This window comes from Triticum urartu, chromosome 2 (genome assembly GCF_003073215.2).
Source record: "Triticum urartu cultivar G1812 chromosome 2, Tu2.1, whole genome shotgun sequence".
Taxonomy (NCBI): Eukaryota; Viridiplantae; Streptophyta; class Magnoliopsida; order Poales; family Poaceae; genus Triticum; species Triticum urartu.
The window spans coordinates 27,099,982-27,118,242 of record NC_053023.1 but is presented as its reverse complement, the minus strand read 5'-3'; the positions used below and the strand labels follow the sequence as shown (position 1 = coordinate 27,118,242).

Here is an 18,261-nt window from a genome sequence, read left to right as displayed (position 1 = left end):
TTCGGCATTGCAAATAGTCTTGCGCTTCTTAGAAGGACGAACAAATGGCTTCTTCATCGGGCTAGGCTTGATCACAACAGGTGAGCTCTTAGAACCATCATGAAGAGCACTAAGCCGTGCACTGTGACGAACCTGAGACCCCACCAGAATCTTAGCATTAATAGCTCCAACAACTTTATGAGACCACCCTTTTGCCTGCTTCACTGGTACAACATGCTTCACTGGTAGAACAAAGAAAGTGAAGTTCATGGGAGCGGGAACATCCTAAATGGGGCAATCAACAACACCAAAATCAAAACAGAGCGAGTAAGCCACATGTCTCTTCACTGGAGAAGAACGTCTGATAGGAGAAACAGAACGCCTCTGCTAGAGCTTGACACAAAGCGGCAACTGAAAGGCCATAGCATCTCCACTAGGATCTCTTGGTTAGCACAATTGGACCAACATGAGACATAAAGATCGACTGAGGAACTTTGGCAACCCACATGAGTGGCATCAATCGCTCAAAGTTGCGCTGAACTGCATCACAGGAGGAAGAACTGGGCCAAAACTATAATTACTCGGCCAAGCTGAATCACTGGCTGAACAACTGGAGGCTAATACAGAACCAAAGCATTGTGCTATTGTGCCTCAAGAACACCATTGTTGATTGAATTAATAGAGCCATCCGAAACCTGAAGATCCATGGATTCCTGGGAAGCCTTCTACACAACTTGTAGCTTGTCTTCAACCTCCACATAATCCTGCTAGTTGTGGTTATTTGCAGGTGAGGGAACGTCGTTCCACCCAATCTCAGGAAACTCTGGCATAGCCCAGTTGTGGTTATCAAAATGCATCTGCCCTGGAAGCGAGTGAGGGTTACCCTTAAACGGCATGAGATCCTCATTAACCGGAAAAACATCCGCAAAATCAGTAGACAACACATAGACTGGCGTAGTCCAAGAAATCCTGGTTTCTCCGGAATCCTCATAGGCTCATACTCTCGATATTCCATATCTCTAGGAACAAGTGAAGGAGCAGGGAAAGAAACGTATGCCAAAGTGTGTACAAGCCTAGGATCATTCTGGTAGCAGCCATGGAAACGTCAATGGTATTGATAGCATTTGAGATGTACTCTGTGCGACGGCAATCCAACAAAATTGAAAGGATCATTATCCAACCACAACGAAAACCATGTGTAGCTCTATAATTGATCCCTTCATCATGCGGAATAAATCTGACAAAACGACTGTTCCCCAAATTGAAAGGAGGATCATCTACCATAGTATGCCTACCCGCAGGGCTACGGAATCGAAACAGACCGACACCTTGAATCCATGGTTGAGCATCTAAAACATCCCTCCCTAGATTGTTAACAACAAAGTCACAACCAAATTGCGGAAGTGGTGCACTTCCTCGGGAAGCGGCGATGGTTCGACAATGGTGATGGCGAACTCCTCATGCCTCCTGTTCGGCACCATGGCCGGCAAGAAGAAAAATCCAAGGCAGCCAGAGCGGCCCATCGTCAATGATGTTGAAGCCTGGTGGTGCAACTCTTCAGGATCAAGCTCGAAATTGGCCATCTGCCCGAGAGGATTAGACGTTCGAGGCAGCGGAGATGGCGAAGAGGGCAAAGGAGGAGGTGACAACTCGATGGGACTTGACATTGGTCGAATAGCAAGGCTTTGGTGGAAACTCGAGGCGTCGGGTGAGTTAATCCTGGTAGACTGACTTGGAGAAGTTGCATTAAGCTTGAGGACCCACCTAAAACCCATGGCAGGTGCAGATATTGTGCAGGATTTTGCTTTGTGGCCTTTGTGAAAACAAAATGACATTTTATGTGGTTGGTGCATTAGACAGAAAACCCATGGCAGGTGCAGATATTGTGCAGGATTTTGCTTTGTGGCCTTTGCGAAAACAAGATGACATTTTATTTGGTTGGTGCATGAGACAGTAAAATGTGACATAGAAAAACACTTCTGCCATTTCCAAAACCGAAAAGCAATATCATCCGCAACTGATTCCAAACCATCTGAATCATCAGAACTAACAACAGCCTGAGAATTATCGACAGGTTGGGCTGAGCCCAATGGGGAAGCCACAACGTCGGGAGTTGCAGGATCCGCAGCATTATCAGATGGGTCAGGGGACATGGCCCGCTCAGGCGAATCGGTAGCAACAGATGGTCCGGGACCAGCGGGAGAAGAAACCACAACAATAACATTTTACTGTCGGAAAAAACCAAAAGTGATGTGCGGCTTGCTTTCGTCCACTAATGAGTGACCGACGGTCAAGGAGGAACTGGCAAACGTTCCTAAGGCCGAAGATCATAGCCGGCCATAAGACATCCATCAATTTTAGCTTGAACAACCGTAAAGCGATAACCTTTCTTTTGGGTTTCATCTCCATTAGAGTGGCTGAGTTTTCACGTTGGCTTGCCAAGCCTATCACAATCCTCCTCCTTCACCCGGGCTTGGGACAACATAGAGTGGCTGAGATCTTATGGGTTTCACCTCTAGCCTACCCCAACTTGTTTGGGACTAAAGGCTTTGTTGTTGTTTGTTGTTGTAACCGTAAAGCGATAACCTTTGCAAGCAGTATACCCTTCAAATTGTGCAAAAGAAAGCTTAGAAGGACTAATAATGGTCCATTCAACATCACTCTTTCTTCCAAATGGCAAACTCACGTACCCAACTGGGTCCTCCCTGACCCCAAAGATGGAAAAAAACATTTGAATTACGGGTAAGAGTAAGACCGAAGATCAAGAATGATAAAACCAACCTGCTTGCACGAAACATTGAATGAGAAGACCCTTTCCTTAATGCATGAGACCGGTAGATCAATCACATAACCACCAATAGCTGCTTCCAAGTAGCCGCCACCTTCATTTAGACGAAAAGACTGCCGGCTGAATGAAACCACCATGGTTAAATGCCCAGACTCATCTGAGGGTTGGATCATAGATCCATAGCAATCGTACACCTTTTTTGCAAAGGCCGCACCAGGAGAACAATCCAGATCCAAGGTATATCCCATATGAGAAGCAATCCAAGATGGTAGTCCACGAGAAGCCCAAAGAACACCGAAGAAGAGATGACCGGAGAGGGTATGGAAAGTAGTGGCTAGGGGTGGAGATCACCGGAGGGGCGGGGTGGGGTGTACTTGGTGAATAGACCGTTATCCATAACTCGGTTGTCTGATTGGCAAGAGCAAAAGCTGAATGATAGCTTGCACATCAAAGGATTTCGGCACAAAAACAAAATGGAGAAGATAGCAAACTCAAGTGTTAACTTAGCAGTAGTTTTTCCAATTTCTACTCGGCATTTTGGGGGCCTTCCTTGCTACACTTTAATCTACTCTATATGTGCTCCCAGGGGCAGTACTTGACAACATGGAAGGCATATGCCTGGATGATGGGAAAAGGCGTTTGTACCTTCACAACCACACCCTCATCATCGGCCAACGTCGACTAGACGACAACTTGCACGTTGGCGTCCGGATGGTGCAACACCAGTAATGCTAGCACCATCCAAGGCCCCTCGTAGGCAACCGATTGTTGCCACCGGGGAACTCGAAAGGTGCCTGCTTCAGCTTGTTTGAGAGGGCAAAGATGCTGGTGGTTGGCTGCTCGTCCGGCCAAAGGGTGGCGCACACCTCTTGCATCGACGCCTTCGCCATCTTCAGCAACTCGACATCTTGGCACATGCAACCTGGAAGGGCCATGATCTCATCCTTGTTGACGACATGACAAGAAGGCATTGAGCGCTTCAAGCGTCGGGTTGTTGAACTTCTGAAAGTGGAGCACAGCTTGACTCACCTTGTTCGCCAGGCCTAGGAATGCATCTACAGTCAATCAATATGCAAAGAAATCAGACAAAGCGAAAATTCTAGAAGGATTCGACAAGAGTCGCACACATACCCTCCATCGCCTGCCGGGCCACCTGGATCTTGGCCTGTAGTGTGGGCTTTCTCTCCTGGGTCCTCTAGACGGCTTGCTGCAAGCTCTTAGCCATTCCCTTGTATGACTTCTGCTCCTTTAGGTCATGCAATGGTTGCGGAGGCCATCCAACTTGACCTTCATGTCGTCATGGAGACCTTTCTGGAGTAGGGTGTTCCTCGGAGCTCCTAGATGGTTGGCTTTTGGGATTCAGTGCTCTTCATCAGCGTCTCAACAACCTTCTTGAGCGCCTCCGCTTCCTGAGTGGCTTCACTGGCGAGTTGAATTGGTCCTCAAACTCCTTCTGCTCTACCTCCATCCTCTCTTTCGCTACCTCCATGGTGATGGAGTCGGTGAGCTACTTCCAAAGGTGAGCGATCTCATTCACGGTGGCTGCAGACACCAAGGATGTGTTTGGTTGACGAACCAAGTAGAATGGAATGTCATGGTTCCAATAGTTCCGTTCCCATGTTTGGTAGAGGCATGGGATTGAATGGAATGGTTTCATCTTGGTGTTTGGTTGAGGAGATAGAATGGATGGATCTGATGCTATATAGACATGATGATGTTCCCTCTACCATATATATAGGCATGATGATGGATCTGATGCCGCCACAACGCCCAGGATTGATCCCATCTGCCGTCGAAGAGTTCTCCGGCCCTAGCGCGTCTAGCCTAGTGCTGCACATCCTCTTTGCAGCTAGTCCGCAGCCGGTAGCTAGCCCAACGCCTCCGCCGATGGTAGCTAAACCAGTCGCCTTGGAGAGAGAGACGAGCTAGTGGAGAGGGAGAGAGAGAGAAACGCCGAGGATAGGGAAAGAGAGATGTTAGGAAGAGAGGAGGCATTGGCGGCTGTGAGGGAGACGAGAGATGTGAGCGGTTCCACGTGGTTCCTCCAATTTGGAGGAACATGTTGGTTCGGCATATCAGAAGAATATTCCCTTCCCAAGAATCAAGGCATTCCGGTTCTCCTCCCAACCAAACACGAGAACGAGGGCGAGGAATGGGTTGGACCAGTTCCATTCCAAAGGAGCCGGCTAAGCAACATATCGCAAGAAATAACATCATTGGAGGGGCTACTCCTTGTGGGTGCACTGCCCAAAGTACCCACATTAAGTTTGAACACCAAAAACAATTCAGATAACAATATATTAACCTCCATTGCAGGCTTCACCGTGTCGCTTAGCCGAATGGTTGACTCTTCCAAGGATCTCACCTTGGCTTGGAGGTTAGCTAGGTGTGGATCCACTTCCCGCTCCACGTCGGGTCATCCATGCTGCTTGCCTTCGACGGCCGCACCACCACCGTCTCTCGGTTCCCCATGGTTCCCTCCGTCCTGAAGATGACACCACTCTCGTTTTGCCATTCCCCCCGTTCAGCTCAATGGAACCCGGGGCTTGGATTGGAGCGGTGGGTAAGGCGGATGGGACAACAACCGCAGCAGGAGAAGGGCCTGACGTTGGCTCCAACACATGAGCCACCCTTCAATCCTTCATAGATGGAGGCTTTTGGCCTGCCGGCTCCACGTCCTTGGTGACTAGCGCTGGTATCCTTTGAGCTAGAGGACAGCATCGCAATGATCAACGAAGGGTCGCCGCTGTACTCGTGGTCGACTCCTTGTCCTTTGTGGCTGCGCCTAGATTGGTGGTCGACATTGATGCCATATCCAGGGATGCATCAGGCCCTGAGCGGGAGTCCAATATCATCTCCATGACGTTTGACTTCGTTTGGTTGGACCTGTAGGGCGGTAGGGAGCGTTGTGGCTTCGCCTCTAGTACTGCCGTCATTAGCTCCTACGTGGTGACTGATGATGAAGAAGATACAGACGCATCCAGCGTTGGCACACTTGTCAATGGTGGCGGGGCAACACCTTGCCCCGCTGAGCCTCCACCTGTCTCCGCCTAACACCTTGGTAGTGTTGTGGGTGGATTCGGCCAAGCTTGGGTAATGGGCTGGACGCCTCTTCCTTTGGTCAGACTCCTTTAAGGCCCGAGGGCATTACAAAAGTAGTGAGAACATGCCAGGTCCAAACCTCAACCACTAGATCCAATAGCAAAAAGAAGCAGAGTCAAGATGGCCTTCCCAGGAAAAACCTTCCCGACGGCATGCATCCCGCACCTTGGTGTAAGCAGACGGTTGAGGAGGCCTGCATCGAGTCGGGGTGCATGGCCCTGTGGTAGGGACCGGGATAAGGTCATGCTAGCGGTGGCCTCGCTCTGCAACTTCTTTCAATTCGGCTTCGTGCATAGTTGTTGGGGCAAGTGCCCACGAGTCAGACGCCTCCTCGTCCTGGTCCCTCTTCATGACCCGTTGAAAGCGCAACGTGGCTTCGTCATCTCATCATTGTCATCTGCTGCCTAGCTCCCTTACGGGTCGGCTGTGGAACCTACGGCGGACTCCTCTTCCTCGTCTCTGCCGGCACAGCGCATCGAGCAACACCGAATGATCTAGCCCCACCATGTGCTTGGGGAGTTGAGGCATTGAGACGAATCCCTTGAATGCAGGAGGGGAAGGAATTGGAGTCAGACTCAGTCATACAAATAATGACAATCAGAAAAGAGGTATCGGTTTTGAACACTCATCTTCTTTGGCAGGTTTGCGAGTGAATACGACTCCATGCTGGACTTTCTTGGGACGTCCTTTGCTGGCAACTTCTGTAGATTAGCTGCCAACTCCTCCAGCATATTCAGCTCATAGTACTTCGTATCAGGTCGGGCCTTGTCCTCGGCGTCGGCGAATTCGTACATTGGGTACCAGACCCACCTATCTAGTAAGGTCCGTGTGAACACCATGCCACCCCATGTCATCTCCGTCCATGCCTCGTGATCTGTGTGAACATTGTGCTTTCGTCTTTCCTCTATAGGAATTCAATTACTAAAGCATGCTAATCTATGGTACGCCAGAAAAAAAAGCATGCTAATGACCACACTAATACGGTCCCGGCAGAGCCTGTATTACACTATTGCGGTATCAAAATGTCAGATCATGAATACTTAACCTAAAAGATACCCTAATAGTATAGAAACAATATAAGTTCCTAACTTTCTATAATAGTTCAAAAAATTGGTTGGTGATTAAGACTTAGATACCTAAAAAAAGTTCCCCTTGAATTCAAAAAAGATTCCCAAAAATGGATCCATGTGTATACATGGTATCAACATTTAATTTTGTTACTACTCATTGCTAATGAACTCGGTGCAGTGCAATTAGACAAACGAAAGACTAATGAATGGCAAACCTAAAAGATGCTACACGGATCTCAAAGCCAGATCTGATGGAAGCTGGAGAGGTGGTATAGCCCCCGGGTGGCAAAGACATAATAATCATCCACGAAGCCGCCAATGCCTGAACCAAGGACGCACCATCGCCGAAATCAGCTTTGTGAGCCCGCTGCAAAAGGCAAGGCGTTGTCGCCGTGGTGCGTCGACCGGGGACCATCCCCGTGCACCTTGGTCCTATCTCCAGTCCTCCGCCCGACAAAGTCGAAGGAGAGTCGCCGGACCTGTCGCGTTGAACTATGAACCCTGCATCGGTCCACCACACCTCCCTCCCGCCGTCGTAGCTGCTGATATGGCGACCAACACCGGCGAGAACAAAAGCCATCAAGGGGTCGCCGCCGACACCACTCAGGCAGACCACCTACCAGACCCAAGGGCCGTCGATGACACAGAACAACACGACGAAGCGGGACTTGAAGGAATTTATTAGCTGCCATCAACAAACTCGTCGGACCCAAGACCACAGTCGGCAGAATTCTAGCTACGCAAGCCCATCTAAGCCTACAACTATACAGACCGCACGTGGGGTCCGGCGACTCCCTCCAACCAACGATCGTGAGGTCGCTAGAGGAAAGGAGCCGCCGGAGACAGCGTGGGTAAATTGGGTGCCTGGAGCGCAACTAGCCACCTCGCTTTCTCTCTTCAAGGAGTAGGGGAAAGCGAATTCTCTTAATCGGTCGACTTATTACACAAGACATGGGGTAAAGGAAAGAGACATAGCCTAATACGGACTCCTAGACAAATAGTAATATCCCCCCCCCCCCCCCCCCCCCCCCCCCGCCCCCAACACACACATTTGAAGACACTTCAAATAAAGATAATCCAAAATCCGCGTCTTGAGAGTGTCGTCGTACCATGAAGAATCTTCAGAGCCTGTCGAGTCAAGCCGGAGGGGGTAACGAGAAGATGGCGCATCAGAGGAAGACACTGCATCAATAGAAGATAAAAGAGAAGTAGCAAAGAAGTTGAATTGTCAAAAGAAGATTGCGCACAAAATCATAGCCCAAGAAAACTGCCGGCGAAAGTTGCTCGGCGGCAAGAGAATGAGCATAGAGCGACAAGGCAAAAGAATGTAGTTATTCAGTGAGGGACAATTCGAGATGGCTACCATGTGCTTCAAGAAGGCTGGTGATGCACATAGAGAAGTGCACAAGAGCTGCCGGACTTCTAGCCACTGCTGACCGTGTCATCTCAACAAATTTGGAGCTGAGCAAGGCTTCATTGCAAACAACATCAGAGATTGACAGAGTCCATGAAAGCTGCTAATTGCTATATCAAATTAGGTGACTACAAAAGAGCAGGTCTGCCAACTCTCCATAATTTACAAGCTGTATCCATACTTGAGATTTCATCATTTCATAATGTTTTACAAATGACATGTTCTTAAAGATTAGCCATACAAGTAAATGTCATCAAATCTCAAAACATTTTTTGGAAATGACATCCCTATATAAATTACAGAAATGCCAATTTTTAGCTTTCATATGGATAGTTTACCTTACACCCCACGAAGCTCTGACTAAACACTGTGTTCCTTGCATTGCCATAGGTATGGTCTATATGCAAAAATGTGGTACTTCCAGTTCTAGACTTGAGGATGCTGATGATTATTTTGCTATCGCTGAATGCTGGTCGGAGGCAGCGGAAGTGTTCTTCAAAGCTAAATGTTACACCAAGTGTTTCTCCATGTGCTCGAAAGGAAAACAATTATGCAATCTGGAGGAGGAACATTCGCTTCAGAATTCAAAATCCTTGAGGTTTCTGCAATTAGAACAAACTATCTGGATAATTATGCTCAAGATTATTTTGAGCGTGTCGTCATAAAGCATAGGATGGCTTTTGTTAAAGCTTTCAGCTCTATGGATCATGTACGGAAATTCCTAAATTCTACGAATCTTGTTGATGACTGTCGAGTTTAGAGATGGAAATGTGTAATTTCCTAGAAGCTGCAGGAATAGCAAAGCATAAAGGAGCTGTCTTACTGGAGGTAGACATGCTCGAGAAGGCAGATTTGTTTGAGGATGCAACAGGGCGTCTCCATATCATTGTGGATTCTCTGTGGTCTTCAAATGGTAGAGGTTGGCCTCCCAAAAGATATGCAGAAAAGTGACAGTTGCTTGCAAAAGCCAAAGAGATGGCGAAAAAGGTCTCTGAGTTTCTACTGTTTTGTTTTGCGTGGAAGCTGATGCACTGTCAGATGTGAATAAGTCTCTACTCAGTTCAAATCGCACATTGGTTGAGGGCAGAAATGTCCAAACTATTGGTTGAACTTGTTGCTTCTGGTTTGATTCTTGATGTTCATCTTCAGTCTCGAGCCTCTGGATACAATATAGAATTAGGGCCAGGATCTGAATATGAAAACAGTAGTAAAGATATGCTGGCCTCTAACCAGATGTCACCCCAAACTCTGTTTTATGTTTGGAATCACTGGAAGTCGATCATAATCAAAGTACTGTCTCATCTTCGCCACACCGATGGTCCAGAATTAAATGATTATGCAGTTATGTATGAAGATCTTTGCGCCAAGTACTTTGGATTGAGAAAAGATGGTGAAGTTGACAGATATGTGGTGCTTAACATCAATGCAAGTTGGCTTTCTATTGCTGGCAGAAATTCTTTGCAGCAAGACGGCAACAGATGTTTATTGGGTGTCCCTCAGTGTCATTCATGTGCTCAGTGTTTCTGGATGAATGAGCTGTCTTCTGTTGGTTTCAGTGTACTTAAGAAGTTGGAGTCCGCTGTCGAAATTTCTCTGAAGCCTGCATCTTCATATACACTGGTGAGAACTATCCTTATCATAAATGAGATAGCAAAGTTCTTCGAAAACCCACAGTTCAGTATTCCAAAAAGTTCTAAGAAGTTCAGAAGCTTTTTTATTCTCTGTGAGTGTCGCTTCTTTGAGTTAGTTTTCCTTGTGTGGAGAGACGGGACAATGGGGAGCCTCTTGTGTCTACTTGACTCACCAGCTGCATATGAATTGATTGCTGATTCTCTTAGTGCAAATCTTTGCCCGGTAAATAAAAATTTAACTCATGGGCATCTTGGGAGAACAACCATGCTTGTGCTTCATGCAGCACACTTGGGCGAAGCACAACTTTCATGACTACTACAGTACCTGGACAATAGTTCTGAGTAGGCAGATTTTTTCCGATATTTGCAGTGATTTCTTGACAGTGGTTGTGATAGATCCTCGTTTATCTTCAACTTTAAGCTTGCTCGTGATTTTACCCTCAATGTAAAGTGGAAGGATGAGCTAGACTACATATCCCCAACATGCTATGTGGGTCTTCTGGAGTGCCTTGGTTTCATGGCTTTTCGTACTTGATACAGAATGATTTTATATGCTGCACGAAATCTCTGTTGGTCAATATACTGGAGTGCCGTACCAGCAAGGTTTACATTTACACCTACCTGGTATGTAAATCGAGACCAGATTCTGATCTTAATCGTTTGGCACACCCATCAGGCCGTTTCATATATCAGATGATTATGACTATCTTGCCGACCAAGCATATGCTCCAGGAATGGACACACAAGACTCCAGGTCCTAGCACTTGATACAGACCAGTCCTCCTGAGACCAGTTGTTGCACTTTATCCTCTGATCCTTACTCTTTCCCTGGGGAATTGCTATGAGGTCACACATAACCTTCGGAGGAATGAAGTCTTTAAGGATCTACCTTTGGAGTTCTCTCAGAAGATTGAACATGCTTTGAAAATGAGGTTTTGGCTTCTTGCACATCAAGCAACTTCACAAGAGTGCTTGCTGATGCACTCGCCGCAATCGGAGATCCTATGGTTGTTATTGGCCCAACCAAAGGCCCAGTACTCTGTCCGAACTTAAATGCTTATATGATTAGCAAGGTGGATTCGTTGTACAGTGTTCTGAAGATAATGGCTCTTCTGCGCCCTGAAGAACCAAGTTCTCTAAAGGAAGAGACTCCATTGCCAGAAAAATCTGATAGTTCCCCTAATGTTATTTGTGGGAAAATTCCTTATGCTGTACAAGATAGCAAGACAGTGAGTACGATAGAGATAGATTTAACTAATGATAGTGCTATCTGGAAGAAGTTTGAGACTTTTGTACTCAAGAAGCAGGGCCAGGTGAGTTTCATATGCTTGTTTTGTTATCTTTCAGTTTGTCCCATTGTTGGCAGCTTCCAAGTTATTCTAAAAGCTAATTTCTGCAGAAAGATGCATGGGTTGTTATTCAATTTCTTAGAGACGCCCTTGCATGGAAACAGGCCTTCTAGCTGCAATTGATGCAGCGACTAATACACAAACGGTTGAAGAGATCAGGCACATCTGCAGTGAGTTCAAAAAACTTTCTGCCAGGTAAGTAAATGTTAATTTGGGGCCAACTATGTTTCTCAATGGCAGGCAGTACAGAACTACAGATGCCGTATTGCAATTGATAGGTGTGTACGCCATCCTCTTTTTCTGCATGATATGTACCTTAGTCTAGTGTAAGACATGAATTTATCACTCGTACGTGAAAATTGCTTGTCTTGTCATCACAGGGCTGAGAAAAAAAGCTCGTCTTGCTGTGAAGGATCTATACTCAAAGTGGCAATGTGGTGAGAAGAAACTGCAGCTGGTCCTGCGCTTTCTGGCTGCTGCAAGGTTATGCATGGATGAAATTTTTTCGAGAGAAATGTTAATGATCGAGAGCAAAAATGCTGCAGCAGCTGTCCAGCCGCACACCAACGCCAAAGGATGTTCAGATGACTAACCTGACCGCACGGGAGAAGCTGCCTCGGCTTTGGCAAAGGCGGCACGGAAGCAGAAGAGCAGCAAGAAGAAATCCAAGGGCTGTGGCAACAGTTGAGCTGCTGTTGCTGCAGTGCGTGAGCGGTGTAGTTTCTCACCTGCAAAACATTTGCCTGCATTGGAGAAACTTGTAGGAGTATATCCCATCACTTGATCACTGTAAACCCAAACAGATAGCAGGCGCTAATTTTTGCTTCGATGCACTGATGCATATGTCGTTGCCCTGCTGCTACTAGCCGAGCCTGGGCTTTATGCAATGGCACGCCCTTTTAGTCGCCTGAAGGAGAGGGAGATCAGACCATGGATTGGTTCTGAGTTTAGTGGCCGTTGTCTGAGTGTTTGTGAAGGAATGTAATAATGAAAAGATGAGACTATGTGGCTAGCTAGAGTCGTAAATGTTTTTCACATTTCTCTTTTGAACGACGACAAGAAATGTGTTGCTTTGCATCTGATCAATGAACTCAGGATTTTCTTTTTCTTTTTGCGAACAATGAACTCAGGATTTGATGGCTGGAAGGTTGGTGGTGTCTCAGCTTTGGTTGCTTCATTTGAACCTCAGTCGACATGAATCACACTTCAGAAATCATATGTGTGTGTAAATCAGACATGTTCATTATATCTACAAATGTATCTGTTGTTTTCTTCATATTGTGCACCCTTTTAAGCTCAGAACTTTCATCTGTACTTAATCCATCAACGGATAGTGGCCAAATAATTTTATGCCATTGGTTGTTTAAACAGGGCATCCAGGATGCACCTTCTGCAAGTGAGGCTGAATCGGTGGACACAGAACAAATAAACCACATTGGACAACCGAAGAGGTGTTTGAACGAATTGATGATCTGGAAGAATTTGGAGCTAGACGTTGGTCTGAGATAATAAAGAAATATTTTTCAGCGTCAGTTTGAACTGCGGTCAATCTTAAGGTTTATGTTTGGTGCATTTGTCTCATGTTGATGTTACCTTGTCTCGCCGACATCAAATTATTTGCCCTAGGTCCGCTACTAGTACAATCTAGCGGTGCCTGGAAACATGATGTGTGGCTACCTCATGTTCGCTGAATATGTGAGAGTTGTCTCCTATTTTACTGTACAGATTGTTCAACAACTGGTGATATTTGGAAAGGGTCTTTGTTGTTGCACATGCATGTGAGGCAAAAGGTTCTTAAGGGTGACTCAGACATGTTTCTACATTCTGGTTCCAAAATGGCACAAGGATATTCAGCACATGAGAATCGCTTCTGCAAGTTCAAATTATTTCAAAATAATAGCTAAGCAGCTTAAGATCTAGAACCAGTGCACAGGAAAACGAAGGATGGTGGACTGTTGTACAACACAAATCATCCAAAGAAATCAGTCATCACACATGAAGTCTCTCAAAAATGGCATCAAATGCACAACTGAACCTTGAACAGAAAATTTCAACTGAACAATGGCACCAGTACAAAATATAACCTTGAATAAAAAAATGACCTTGAAGTTCATTTTTTAAATTTTGACTAAACAAGCAAATTGAAGTACTATGATCAGTTCAGCACAACACGGTCCCATCCTATCTCCGTTTATTGTGCCCGCTCCTTCGGCTTTCTTCTGCATAGTCCTGTGATTTCTTCTCCACTCGACCTGGAGAGAATATCTTGTGTCGTCCTCTTCCTCACTTCATGCTAACTCGGTTCCCCATCGATGCGCTGAGCCATCATATTGGAATGAGCAGAAGATCCCATGCTTCATGCTGACCTTCGGGAAATGGATCAATCTGTCAAACGAGATATGTATGAGGAGATAGATAAGATAGATAGCCGCATGGGTAGTTTAAATTCTGTATTCGGTTGTAACTATGCATCTTATCTCCTATACTTCTTCTCCCTCAAGTTATGTATCTCCAACAGAATTGTACGCGTATCAGGGACTCGCAATCCCCTATATAACACGTACCACGTCCCCCTTGATGGGTAAGACGTTTCCGCATCACACATGGTATACAGAGCCTCCTCTTCCAATCTCATCTAGCCTAGCTCATCGCCATTAGTGCCCTAGCCATGTCTTCCTCCGGCTCCTCCCACCCAAACCTCAACCAACAGGTCACGGAGAAGCTTACCCGCACGAACTATGTTCTGTAGCGCGCCCAGATCGTGCCGCAGCTGCGGGGCGCCGGTGTCTCTGGCTATGCCAACGGCACCACACCGGAGCCGGCCCCACTCCTCGTCACCAAGGACAAAGACGGGAAGGAGTCCTCGACGCCCAACCCTCTCCACCCAATCTGGGTACGGGAGGACCAGCAGGTACTTGGTTATCTGCTCAACAATCTGTCCAAAGAGGTTCTTGTGCAGGTGACCGCGATCACCACGTCGCCCGCGCTCTGGGCTGCTCTGGCGGGCATGTTTTCGTCGCAGTCTCTCAGCCGGGTGAACAACATCCGCACGACCCTCATCAACGCGCAGAAGGGGAACCAGTCCGTCGCCACCTACTTCGCCCACATGCGCGGCCTCGCGGACGAACTCGCCGCAGCCGGCAAGCCTCTGCAAGATGACAAGCTTGTCTCCTACATCCTCCATGAGCTGGACATGGACTACCAGCCCCTGGTGTCCGCCCTCGACGCCCGCATCGTGCCTGTCTCCCTCGACGAGCTCTTCTCCATGATGAGCAACTTCGACCAGCGCGTGGCGCTTTTCCAGTCCTCGGGCGGCTTCAAGTCGTCGGCCAACGCCGCCTTTCGTGGCCGCGGCGGCGGCTCCTCTCATCAGCGCGGATCACCTCGCAACAGGGGCAAGGCCTCGGGCGGGGGACACGGCAACAACAACTCCAGCACTCGCGGCGGCGGCGGGCGGTCCTCTTCTAGCAACAACAGGGGCCGTCGCGGTGGCTCCACCAGGTCACGGCCAGATGCACCTCGCTGCCAGATCTGTGGTAAGCTAGGGCATACGGCCAAAGACTGCTGGTATCGCTACGACGACGACGGTGACTCCTCCCAAGACGAGGACAAACTTGCTGCTGCTGCGGATGGCTCCTATGGGATCGACACCAACTGGTACGTCGACAGTGGCGCCACCAACCACATCACCAATGAACTTGAAAAGGTGACAATGAAGGAAAAATATTGTGGCAAGGATCAAATCCACACAGCTAGTGGTGAAGGTATGAGGATTAACCACATTGGTCACTCAATTTTTCATACCCCCCTAAGAAAAATTCATCTTAGGAAAATCTTGCATGTTCCTAGTGCCAATAAAAGCCTTCTTTCTGTTCATAGAATTGCTCTTGATAATCACGTGTTTCTCGAATTTCATCCATATTTCTTTTTGATCAAGGATCAGCCACGAAGAGAATCCTCTATCGAGGTAGATGTGTTCGAGGGCTTTACCCGTTGATTCCGGAGCGCACAAGATTCAATAAACAGGCTTTTGGTGTTGTCAAACTCTCGTCAACACGATGGCACGGTCGTTTAGGACATGCTTCTTTTGCTTTAGTTGAAAAACTTATTAGGAAAAATAAGCTCCCGTATGTTGGTGAGCGCAATGTTGAAACTATTTGTGATTCCTATCAGCGAGCTAAGAGTCATCAGCTCCCCTATCCAATTTCTACTAGTGTGTCTACTCAACCATTACAATTGATTTTTTCTGATGTTTGGGGACCGGCCCCTAGTTCTGTTGGTCGGCACACTTACTACGTAAGCTTTATTGATGACTATAGCAAGTTTTCGTGGATCTATCTTCTTAAGAAAAGATCCGACGTTTTCCAAGTGTTTAAAAAATTTTCAAGCACTTGTTGAGCGTAAATTTGATTCCAAAATCATCGCTGTCCAATCCGATTGGGGAGGGGAATACGAGAAGTTGAACTTCTTCTTCCAAACCCTTGGCATCTCACACCATGTGTCATGCCCTCACGCTCATCAACAAAACGGCTCAGCTGAGCGCAAACACCGTCACATTGTTGAAGTTGGTCTTGCTCTTTTAGCTCATGCGTCCATGCCATTAAAGTTTTGGGACGAAGCGTTTCTTACTGCTGTTCACATTATCAACAGGCTTCCTAGTCGTGTCATAAATAATGAAACTCCAGTAGAACGCCTTCTTCATGTCAAACCCGACTATTCCACTCTTCATGTGTTTGGGTGTGCGTGCTGGCCTAACCTACGCCCATACAACAAACGCAAGCTCATGTTTCGATCAATCCAATGTAATTTCCTTGGATACAGCGCCCAACACAAAGGTGTAAAGTGCCTTGACATCTCCACTGGTCGAGTCTATATATCATGCGACGTGGTTTTTGATGAGACCAAATTCCCTTTTTCTGATCTTCATCCAAACGCTGGTGCTCTACTTCAAAAAGAAATTCTTTTGCTTCCTCCAAGTCTTTCTGGTTATGATCAAGGGGGTGTTGATAATTGTTGTGATCATATGTTGGCTAACCCTCTTGTGCATGAGTCACCTGATGATGTTACAGGAGCACCACACTATGGAAACAGAGAAGAAAATGGCGAAGAAATCTATCCAGATGGCCCTGATCACATGTGTCGCGGCGAGGGGAGCAAATCCCCCTCGGGATCGGAGCTGCAGATGCCCAGGCAATCGCCTCTGGGATCCGTGCCAACGACCAGCCGCACGCCCGCGTCAGACGCACCAGGCGCGGTCGGTCGCGTGGGCTCCAGCAGCCCGCTGCATGATGCGCGGCCCCCTCCGATAGGGCGTGACGCGCTCTCCAGCCCGCATCGGTCTCCCGCCGCCACGCAGCAGCGCGACAGTGTCCCGAACCGCACGCGCTTCGCAGACCAGCCGGTTTGCTACAAGCAGCGCGGCCTCACGCGCCAGGCGGATGCGGGGTCGGCTCCTGATTCAGGCGGGCCCGCGCAATCACGCGCTCATGATGAGCCGGTCGGCTCCCCTGGATCGTCTGTGGCCCCTGCGGCGTCTCCCCCACCATCGCCTCGGGCCACAGCCACAGAAAATCCCGTGCACCCAGAACCGACAGTGGCGGGCGAATCTTCCTCGAGTTCTGCTGCTGATCTGGCTCCTGCGGGATCCTCTGTGGCTGCAGATCCTGTTGGTTCACCAAGACGTCGCACAAGGCTACAGCAAGGTTTGATTCAACCGAAAAATTACAAAGACATAATCAAATATGGTCTAGTTTGTTCCACAGGTGAACCAGGTGAGCCCAACACAATTGAAGAGGCTCTCAGTGATGACAAGTGGAAAAAGGCAATGGTAGAAGAATATAAGGCACTTGAAAGAAATAAAACGTGGCACTTGGTTCCCCCCAAGCAAGGTAAAAACCTCATTGACTGCAAGTGGGTATTCAGAATTAAGAGAAAGTCTGATGGAACCATTGATCACTATAAGGCTAGACTAGTTGCAAAAGGCTTCAAGCAACGGTATGGCATAGACTACGAGGATACTTTTAGTCCAGTTGTAAAAGATGCTACCATTCGTCTCGTACTGTCTATTGTTGTTTCCAGGGGATGGAGCCTTCGACAATTAGACGTACAAAACGTGTTTCTTCACGGTGTTCTGGAAGAGGAAGTGTACATGAAACAACCTTCTGGGTTTGAAAGCAAACATACACCTTCCTACGTGTGCAAGCTAGATAAAGCATTATATGGACTGAAACAAGCTCCAAGGGCATGGTATTCCCGTCTCAGTAAAAAGATGCAGACACTTGGCTTTGTTCCTTCCAAATCTGACACCTCCTTGTTCATTTATAACAAGTTCAACACCTCCATGTTTGTTCTCATATATGTTGATGATATTATTGTCACGAGCTCATCTAATGAGGCAATATCAGGACTCTTGAAGGATTTAGATGCTGAATTTGCTCTCAAGAATCTAGAAGAATTGCATTACTTCCTAGGAATTGAGGTGAAGCAGCACAAGGATGGGCTACATCTTTCTCAAGAAAAATATGCCACAGATTTGGTAAGGAAGGCAGGTTTGCAAGGTTGTAAACCCACACCCACTCCTCTCTCTAGTACAGAAAAATTATCTCTTACAGAGGGAACGCTTTTGGGTCCAGAGGATAGTACAAAATACAGAAGTCTTGTAGGTGCACTTCAATACTTAACATTGACCAGGCCAGATATTTCCTTTGCTGTCAACAAAGTATGTCAGTTCCTACATGCACCCACCACAGTTCACTTGACTGCAGCTAAGCGCATTGTCAGATATGTCAAGTATACTTTGAATGTTGGTCTAAACTTCAGCAAGTCACCCTCTACTCTTGTCAGTGCCTTTTCTGATTCAGATTGGGCAGGATGCTTGGATGACAGACGCTCCACTGGTGGCTTTGCAGTATTTTTTGGACCCAACCTT

At 47.3% G+C, this 18,261-nt stretch overlaps 1 long non-coding RNA gene across 2 annotated transcripts; it reads left to right on the top strand.

Annotated features, from left to right (window-relative positions):
• The first annotated feature begins 8,266 nt into the window (after positions 1-8,266).
• On the top strand, positions 8,267-13,079 carry LOC125535338. 2 transcript variants are annotated; one of them, XR_007294653.1, is made up of 6 exons: positions 8,267-8,495; positions 8,744-9,973; positions 10,661-11,297; positions 11,384-11,611; positions 11,714-12,552; positions 12,705-13,077. It is a non-coding gene; the product is annotated as an uncharacterized LOC125535338 (long non-coding RNA). The 2 variants fall into 2 exon arrangements; XR_007294652.1 differs by having other exon boundaries at positions 8,744-11,297; positions 12,705-13,079.
• Positions 13,080-18,261: the final 5,182 nt, after the last annotated feature.